This window comes from Rutidosis leptorrhynchoides, chromosome 7, assembly GCF_046630445.1.
Source record: "Rutidosis leptorrhynchoides isolate AG116_Rl617_1_P2 chromosome 7, CSIRO_AGI_Rlap_v1, whole genome shotgun sequence".
NCBI lineage: Eukaryota > Viridiplantae > Streptophyta > Magnoliopsida > Asterales > Asteraceae > Rutidosis > Rutidosis leptorrhynchoides.
Window position 1 is genome coordinate 283,293,026 of NC_092339.1, and position 9,468 is coordinate 283,302,493.

A 9,468-nucleotide genomic window follows, 5' to 3' on the forward strand; every position below is an offset into this window, starting at 1 on the left:
TGAGCCCCTGTAGCAGCTGACATGCCTATAAATTTCGCGTTTTTGGTTGATCATCACACATCTTTTTCTTTCTCTCTATCATACGATATATATATATATATATATTATAATTTTAATTTTAATTTCTAATAATAAGGGTATGTTAGCGAATGTTGTAAGGGTGTAAGTCGAAATTCTGTCCGTGTAACGCTACGCTATTTTTAATCATTGTAAGTTATGTTCAACCTTTTTAATTTAATGTCTCGTAGCTAAGTTATTATTACGCTTATTTAATACCGATGCTGGGCTAAAATATTTAAAATTGGGTAATTGGGCTTTGTACCATAATTGGGGTTTGAATAAAAGAACGACACTTGTGGAAATTAGACTATGGGCTATTAATGGGTTTTATATTAACTAAACGATACCTCATTAAATTAATATATAGACTTATAATTTGACGTATTTATATATAACCACATACGCTTGACTGGGTACGGTGGGCGGGATATCTATAAATACCAATAATTGTTCATTTTACCGGAAACGGAACTGGATTAATAGTTAATAGACTTGTTGAAACAGGGGTGGATTACATTCAAGGGTAATTGGTGTAATTGTTATGAAAGTAGTAAAACCTTGGTTTACACGCAGTCGATAACCTGGTGTATTTATTAAATAAAGTATTAAAACCTTGTTACAATTCGAATCCCCAATTAGTTGGAATATTTGACTTCGGGAATAAGAATAATTTGACGAAGACTTTCGCACTTTATATTTATGCCTGATGGACTATTATGGACAAATCCGTATGGACATATCGAATAATCCAGGACAAAGGACAATTAACCCATGGGAATAAACTAAAATCAACACGTCAAACATCATGATTACGGAAGTTTAAATAAGCATAATTCCTTTATTTTCATATTTAATTGCACTTCTAATTATCGCACTTTTATTTATTGTCATTGTATTTAATTGCACTTTTAATTATCGTACTTTTTAATTATCGCAAGTTTATTTTATCGCACTTTTATTTATCGCAATTTCATTATCGTTATTTACTTTACGCTTTAAATTAAGTCTTTTATTTATTTAATATTTTACATTAGGTTTTAACTGCGACTAAAAGTTTTAAAAATCGACAAACCGGTCATTAAACGGTAAAAAAAAACCCCCTTTTTATAATAATAATATTACTTATATATATTTGTATTTTTATAAATGAAAACTAATATAGCATTAAGCATTGTTTAAAATATTTCCCTGTGGAACGAACCGGACTTACTAAAAACTACACTACTGTACGATTAGGTACACTGCCTATAAGTGTTGTAGCAAAGTTTAGGTATATCCATTCTATAAATAAATAAATATCTTGTGTAAAATTGTATCGTATTTAATAGTTTTTCTTAGTAAAATATAAGCTATTTCATATACACCTCGCATAACATCAAGTATTTTTGGCGCCGCTGCCGGGGACATTCTTGCTTAAACGCCAGAAGCGCAACGCTATATATAAAAAAAAGATTTTTATTAATTTTTAGTTACTTTTATAAAACTACGCTTTTATAAAAATACGTTTTAAATATTCGAAAATATAAAAAGAAAAACAAAAATATAAATATTTTTAAGAGTTTGTTAAATATTTATAAAATTATAAAGTTTCTTTATTTTTATTTTAGTTTTTTTTAAATACAAGTTTTTTTTATTTATATATTTATTTATTAAAAAAAAAAAAAAACATTCCGCCCGATCACTGTAGCAGCCCATATCCAGGCCTGGTACCCGAGTCCATGCGATCGCATGGAAAACCAACTAACACCTCATGCGATCGCATGAGGTGAGTTGACAGGTCTGGTAACCTCAACCGCGAGTTTAGGGTTAATAATTATTATTATTATTATTTAATTTAAACCCTAATTAGGGTTAGATTAATTAATTAGTTAATTTAGTTTTTATTTAATTTGTATTTTAAGTTTAATTAGTTTAATTAAATTACAAAATTAATAGTTTTATTAAATAAATAATATAAAAATAATATTTTTATAAAAATTGTACTTTTTACAACTTTAAGTATATTTTTATATTTTGCTTCTTTTTATTCGCTTTAGCGTAATATTTGTATTTTTCGCTCGTATTTAGTTCTAAGATATAGTTTTTGCCATAGTTATTTTTATTTCTAGATTTTTAAGATTTGCGGTAAAATCCCTTAAGTGCTTTTTCTTTAGACTAAGATTTAGGTGCTTTAGAATTTTGCGACGCCGTTTTTAAATTTTAGTACCTTTTTAAGTTATTGCCATTTGGGATATAGTTTTTCTTTTTAGCCTTAATATTTTTAGACGCAACTTTTAATTCTTAGTTTTTAGTTCCTTTTTAAGTTTCGACGCGCTACTTTCTTATTTTTATTTTTCGACTTTTATTTTTTTCGACGTTTTTCGACGCGCTCTTTTTCTTTCTTATTTCTTGCCGATCTAGTTTTTAGGACTTAGATTTTTTTTCCATTTCTTATCTAAAATTTCCCTAAATTTCAACGAAAATTTATTTTAAGTGGTTAAATTGATAGACATCAAAATTTTCTGGTTCGTAGTAATAGTTAGATTTGTACGTGGACCGGGTTATTGGAGCCAAACAGTACTCAATTATATTGAGACCAAACGAATCCTGCCCCTCTGCTGCATCTTTCAGCTATTCGAAACGTGGGCAAAATCAGAAAAGTCTATTACTTTGATAACTTATATAATTTTTCTTACTTTTAAAAACTAATAGGATATTCAGTGAATGCACCGAGCAAAACGTTCACCACCTTTTGTACGTTCACCACCTGTAACTCGATCAAGACATCTAGCAAATATTGTCGCCTTTAATTTTTCTTTAGAATCGTCATCCAGTCGACCAAGTACTCCAATTCAAATTTTCGATAATCCATTCTTTGAACCCGACCTCACAATTGAGAATCCAGAGAATATTCAGGGACAATTCATAGATCCTGAACCATTAATCTTTCCTCCAGAACCACCAATCATTCAAACAGAGATTGTTGAGGAACCTACCATTAAATCAGAATCCTATAGTGATTCAGATTCAACAAATTCAATCATGGAGAATCTAGAACCTCTAAGCATGGAAGACCGAATGAGAGCTAAACGCACTGGCCAAGGTCACGCAATTACTCAACCTGACATAAATGCGCCAGATTATGAAATCAAAGGACAAATTCTACACATGGTAACTAATCAATGCCAATTTAGTGGTGCGCCGAAGGAAGATCCAAATGAACATCTTCTTACCTTTAATAGGATCTGTACAGTATTTAAAATAAGAGAAGTGGAGGATGAACAGATATATCTCATGTTATTTCCCTGGACTTTAAAGGGAGAAGCCAAAGATTGGTTAGAATCGTTACCTGAAGGGGCGATTGATACATGGGACGTTTTAGTTGAAAATTTTCTTAAACAATTCTTTCCGGCATCTAAAGCCGTAAGACTTCAAGGAGAAATTGTTACGTTCACACAAAAGCCAAATGAAACTCTATATGAAGCTTGGACCAGATTTGGAAAGTTATTAAGAGGATGTCCGCAACATGGTTTAGATACTTGTCAAATAGTACAAATATTCTACCAAGGATGCGACATCACTACAAGAAAAGACATCGACATAGCAGCTGGTGGTTCCATTATGATGAAAACAGCAACTGACGCTTATAAAATTATTGATAACACTGCTTCCCACTCACATGAGTGGCACCAAGAAAAAGATATCGTTAGATCATCTAAAGCAGCTAGAGCCGATTCTAGCCATGACTTAGATTCCATTTCAGCAAAGATAGATGCTGTCGAGAGATGAATGGAAAAGATGACTAAAGATATTCACTCAATACGAATTAGTTGTGAACAATGTGGAGGACCACATTTGACAAAAGATTGTCTCAGTATTGAACTAACAATGAAACAAAGAGAGAATGTTTCATACATAAACCAAAGGCCTGGAAATAATTATCAGAATAATTATCAACCGCCAAGACCGATCTACAATCAAAACCAGAATTATAACCGAAATGTTCCATACAACAACCAACAAGGTCCAAGTAATCAACAAGTATCCAATAATACTTACAACCAGTAAAGACCTAATTTTCAAAACAAACCACCACAAACCGATGATAAAAAGCCAAATTTAGAAGATATGATGTCGAAGTTAGTTGAATCTAAAACACAATTTTTCACATCTCAGAAACAAACCAATGAACAAAATGCTCAAGCATTTAGAAATCAACAAGCTTCTATTCAAAATCTGGAACAAGAAGTAAGTAACCTAGCAAGGTTGATAGGTGAAAGAAAACCGGGAAGTCTACCTAGTGATACAAATGCTAACCCCCGGAATAAAACAGCTAAAGCCATTACCACGAGAAGTGGTATTACACTTAAACCACCTGAAATACCTGTAGTTTCTGATGAAGCTATTCCTACTCCACAAGAACTACAATCTGAACAAGATAAGGAAAAAGAACCGGTAGTTGAAAAGGTTAATGAAGATAACACAGTTAAGGCTAAACCTTATGTTAAACCATACCAACCACCACTTCCTTACGTAAAATGAGAAAAGAGAGACTTGAAGCCGAGCAATCCAAATTTTTGGATATGTTTAAACAAATAAATGTAAATCTTCCTTTCATTGATGTAATTTCAGGAATGCCTAGATATGCTAAATTCTTGAAAGATCTAATCACAAATAGAAAGAAAATGGAAGAACTCTCGGCTGTTACTATGAATGCTAATTGTTCTGCAGTGTTGTTGAATAAGATACCAGAAAAATTATCTGATCTAGGAAGTTTCACAATTCCATGTTTTCTGGGTAGTCCAAGTTCAATAGAAGCATTGGCAGGCTTAGGTGCTAGTATAAATTTAATGCCGTATTCATTATACGCTAAACTAGACCTTGGAGAATTGAAACCAACACGAATAAGTATACAACTAGCCAATCGATCAGTAAAATATCCTAGAGGGATAATGGAGAACATGCTAGTTAAAGTTGGTACTTTAGTATTTCCAGTAGATTTTGTTATTCTGGACATGGAAGAAGATTCTCGAGTTCCTCTCATATTAGGAAGACCATTCTTAAACACGGCCAAAGCAATAATAGACGTGTTATTATATTCAAACTATAGAATCACATGCAGAATTGTTAGAAGAATTTCCAGAATTATAAGGAACGGGAGAATGTTCTTTAGGAGAAGGAACTAAACCAATTGATGAAACTGAAATGTTAGCTACACTTATGGCTAATGGATATGAACCAACAACAGAAGAAATTCAAATGCTAAAAGAAGAAGACAGATATCGATATAAATCATCGATAGAAGAACCACCAACATTAGAGTTAAAGCCACTTTCAAACCATTTGGAATACGCTTATTTACATGGTGAATCTGAATTACCTGTAATAATATCGTCTTCTCTTACTGAAAATGAAAAATCTCAACTCATTTCTGTGCTAAAAGCTCATAAACCAGCTATTGCATGGAAGATTCATGATATTAAAGGAATAAGTCCTTCATATTGCACACATAAAATACTTATGGAAGAAGGTCATAAAACGTATGTGCAACGCCAACGAAGACTAAATCCTAATACGCAAGATGTTGCTAAGAAAGAAATTATTAAACTGCTAGATGCAGGTTTAATTTATCCAATTTCTGATAGTCCATGGGTAAGCCCAGTTCAATGCGTGCCTAAGAAGGGTGGCATTACTGTCATCACAAATGAGAAAAATGAGCTTATTCCTACTAGGACTGTAACAGGATGGCGTGTTTGTATTGATTATAGAAAATTAAATGATGCCACCAGAAAAGATCACTTTCCTTTACCTTTCATTGATCAAATGTTAGAAAGATTAGCCGAAAATAGTTACTATTGTTTTCTTGATGGTTTTTTCGGATATTTTCAAATTCCAATAGCACCCGAGGACCAAGAGAAAACCACATTCACATGCCCTTATGGTACTTTTGCTTACAAACGCATGCCATTTGGACTTTGCAACGCCCCTGCAACCTTTCAAAGGTGCATGATGGCGATTTTTCACGACATGATAGAAGAATGCATGGAAGTTTTCATGGATGACTTTTCAGTCTTCGGTGATACATTTGAATCATGTCTAGTTAATCTTGAACGAATGCTTATTAGATGCGAACAATCAAATCTAGTACTTAATTGGGAGAAATGCCATTTCATGGTTAAAGAAGGCATCGTTCTTGGACATAAAATCTCAAAGGAAGGAATTGAAGTGGATAGAGCTAAAGTAGATGTAATTGCTAAGCTTCCACATCCCACCAATGTTAGAGGAGTTAGGAGTTTTCTAGGGCATGCCGGTTTTTACCGACGTTTCATAAAATATTTTTCTAAAATTGCCACTCCTATGAATAAACTCCTAGAAAAGGATGCTCCATTCATCTTTTCAGATAAATGCATCAAATCTTTTAATATTCTTAAAGAGAAACTCACTAATGCGCCGATCATGATAACTCCAAATTGAAATCTACCGTTTGAACTAATGTGCGATGCAAGTGATTTTGCAATGGGAGCCGTTTTAGGACAAAGGATTAAAAAATTATTTCAACCTATATATTATGCTAGTAAGACGTTACAAGGAGCACAAAGAAAAAGAACTCCTTGCTATTGTCTTTACTTTTGACAAATTTCGTTCATATCTCATTCTATCTAAAACGGTGGTCTATACCGACCATTCTGCTCTTAGATACCTATTTTCGAAACAAGATGCTAAACCAAGATTAATCCGTTGGATCTTACTCTTACAAGAGTTCGATATTGAAATCCGAGATAAAAGAGGAGCAGAAAATCTTGCCGCTGATCATCTTTCTCGTCTTGAAAATCCTGAATTAGAAGTTCTAAATGAATCGACCATACAAGACAACTTTCCTGATGAATATCTATTGAAGATAGATTATAATGAAATTCCATGGTTTGCAGACTATGCAAACTAATTAGTATGTGGATTCCTTGAAAAAGGATTATCGTACTAAAAACGAAAGAAATTCTTTAGTGATATAAAACACTATTTATGGGAAGATCCACATTTGTTTAAAAGTTGTCCCGATGGAATAATACGCCGATGTGTATTCGGAGATGAAGCTAGTAAAATTTTAAACCATTGTCACACAGGACCAACAGGAGGGCATTATGGGCCTCAACTCACAGCAAGAAAAGTTTATGATGCTGGATTCTATTGGCCTACAATTTTTAAAGACGCACACCTTCTTTGCAAATCCTGTGATGCTTGTCAAAGGGCCGGAAAAATAAGTCAACGTGATGAAATGCCACAAAATGTCATTCAAGTATGAGAAGTATTTGACATTTGGGGTATTGACTTTATGGGTCCATTTCTAAAATCTCATAATAATCTCTACATTCTCGTTGCCATTGATTATGTATCTAAATGGGTGGAAGAAAAAGCTCTCCCAACTAACGATGCACGAGTTGTAGTCAACTTTTTAAAACATCTTTTTGCAAGGTTCGGAACACCGAAAGCTTTAATAAGTGATCGGGGTACTCATTTCTGTAATAATCAACTTGAGAAAGTTCTCAAAAGATATGGAGTAACTCATAAAATCTCAACCGCTTATCATCCACAAACAAGTGGACAAGTTGAAAATACCAACCGAGCATTAAAACGTATTCTAGAGAAAACCGTAGGATCAAATCCGAAGGAATGGTTCATGAAATTGGAGGATGCACTCTGGGCTTTTAGAACAGCCTACAAAACTCCAAATGGAACCACACCTTTCAGACTCGTCTACAGAAAAGCATGTCATCTTCCAGTAGAAATTGAACACAAAATATTTTGGGCTTTGAAGACATGTAATCTTGATTTACATGAAGCTGGACGTCTACGGTTAAGTCAACTAAACGAATTAGAAGAATTAAGACATGAAGCATACGAAAATTCGTTGATCTATAAGGAAAGAACGAAGAAGTGACATGATAAAAGAATCAGAAGTTCAAAAGAATTTAAAGAAGGAGACAGAGTTCTTCTTTTCAATTCACAATTCAAGCTATTTCCTGGAAAATTGAAATCAAGATGGTCTGGACCATTTATAGTCAAAAGAGTTTTCCCATACGGAACAATAGAATTAATAAATTCAAATGGGATTGAATTTAAGGTTAATGGTCACAGAGTTAAACATTACATAGATAGTCCAATGGAAGTCGACAACGAAGTTAATCACAATTTCGACACCACAGCTAACTAATGTGGGGAAAATCAAGTCTTTAAAGGATAATATGTATTTCTGTTAGAGTTAGATTTTTTGTTTTCGTGTAGTTCTCGAAAATGGAACCCGAATGGTCTTTCCCTAGCAGACCCTAAAGAACTAGTCTTCTCCCCCCATTCTGAATTTTTATTTTTTTAGGTTTTACGAGATGAAGACTTCCTGTGAATTAAACCATGGTCTAATGCTACACACTTTGATCACTAAACGTAATAATGACACCCTTCCAAGTGAAATAGTATCATTAATCAGAGGCAAATTGGACGGAGTAAGAAAAGAATCCAGAAACAAAAATAATAAGTTACAATTTGGTAAAGGAAAATCAAAATCCGCAGCAAAAAGGAGAGCACGACACCTTGAAAGATGTCACAAATGCGGAAAATGGTCAGACGAAGGTAAATGTTCAAATAATCAAACCTATTCAAATACCGAATTTGTTACTCTATGCAGAGACGGACCGTTCATATGTTTAGAAGAAAAAACGTTGAATGCTCGAGGTTACGCCTATGTAGCCATGGAAAACCAATTAGTCCGACTATCATATGAGTGGGCTAGAGCATATCACTAAGAAATCTATTTCACAGGTAAGTATGTACAGTTTTTACTTTTATTTTTATTTTTAACCTTTTGATAATAAACGCTAATTTGTTCGCTATAAAGTATTAAATTGGTATTCGATAAAATTAGGTATGCGTAACCAAAATTATTGATATCATACAAAAATTTATTACATCACTGCGAAATTTACCGTTTATTCTTAAGGTATAAATATCTTTAATCAATCAACCCAAAATATTTCAAAAATTCATCATGAGTTAAATTAGGTCGTTGAACCGAAATTACTTTACCGAAAAGAGGGGCGTATATTTTTGATAATATTTGATTGATTAAAGTGGGATAAAATACCAAAACGATTTTTAATTTTATTTTTACTTTGTTTTTAAAATTAATATATAAATATTAAATTAATATTGTAAACTTCTTTAAAATTGTAAATATTTGGAAAATTAATATTTTTAATATAAGTTTGTATGTATAAAAACAAAAATATAATATAAGTTTAGTGTGAATTTTTAAATTTTATTAATATGAATTTTTAATTTTATGCGTCTTAAATTTAAGTTTGGTGTGAATTTAAAAACCAAAATTTACTTTATTTTGCTAAGTTAAAAATATGATTTTTAAAATTCGTCGTGAGTTGA